Here is a 1,115-nt window from a genome sequence, read left to right as displayed (position 1 = left end):
AGCCCCATAGAAGGAACAACAATATGAACTAGCCTCCAGAGCTCCCTGGGACTAAACCACCAACCAAAGAGCACATATGGTGGGACTCATGGCTCCAGCTGCATATGCAGCAGAGGATGGCTTAGTTGGACATCAATGGGAGAAGAGGCCCTTTGTCCTATGAAGTCTCTATGCCCCAGTGTGGAGGAATGCTAGGGCCAGGAAGCAGGAGTGGGTGGGTTGGTGAGCAGGGGGAGGGGGAGGGGATAGGTGGAGGAGGGGTTTTTCGGAGGGGAAACCGGGAAAGGGGATAACATTTGAAATGTAAATAAAGAAAATATCCATTTCGGGATAGCATTTGAAATGTAAATGAAGAAAAATCTAATAAAATTTGGGGAAAAAAAAAGAAAGAAATTATCCAATAAAAAAAAATAAAAATAAAAAAAGAAACTTAGTGATTTGGCCCGTGGCCCTCCAACACAATGCAGGTCCAGTTGGAGATGACATGTTTCATTGGCAAGCCACAATTATGGAACCTAATGACAGCCCATATCAAGGTGGTGTATTCTTTTTGACAGTTCATTTTCCTACAGACTCACCCTTCAAACCACCTAAATGGGTTGCATTTACAAGAATTTATCATCCAAATATTAACAGTAATGGCAGCAATTGTCTTGATAGTCTAAGATCACACTGGTCTCCTGCTTTAACTGTTTCTAAAGCTCTTTTATCCATTTGTTCACTGCTATGTGACCCAGTCTCAGATGACCCCCCCCCCCCAGTGCCAGAGATTGCTCCGATCTATAAAACAGACAGAGATGGATACAACAGAATATCTCGGGAATGGTCTCAGAAGTATGCCGTGTGATGCTACCTTACAGTCGGCATAACCTGCATTATAGCTGGAATAAACTTTAAATTACTGTTCTCTTTTTTATTTTCTTATCCACCTGCTCTCCTATCAGACCTCATCTTTTTAATTTTGTTTTTTGTTTACCTCCCTCCATTCATTCACATGCTCATCTGAGAAGACTTAAGTGCTTCTAGCTTTGGACAATAACTGCTTTTAGAAATGTAAAGTAGTTACAAGAGAACAGTTGCCCAAGATTCAGATTTTTTTTTAAACCTAGAGCATG

General features: G+C 41.3%; 1 pseudogene; it reads left to right on the top strand.

The window, feature by feature from the left end:
• Window positions 1-448: 448 nt before the first annotated feature.
• On the top strand, window positions 449-875 carry Gm19457 (annotated as a pseudogene).
• The last annotated feature ends 240 nt before the right edge of the window (window positions 876-1,115 follow it).

This window comes from Mus musculus, chromosome 5 (genome assembly GCF_000001635.26).
Source record: "Mus musculus strain C57BL/6J chromosome 5, GRCm38.p6 C57BL/6J".
NCBI lineage: Eukaryota > Metazoa > Chordata > Mammalia > Rodentia > Muridae > Mus > Mus musculus.
The sequence above is the reverse complement of the archived record's forward strand: the minus strand, read 5'-3'. Positions and strand labels throughout refer to the sequence as shown.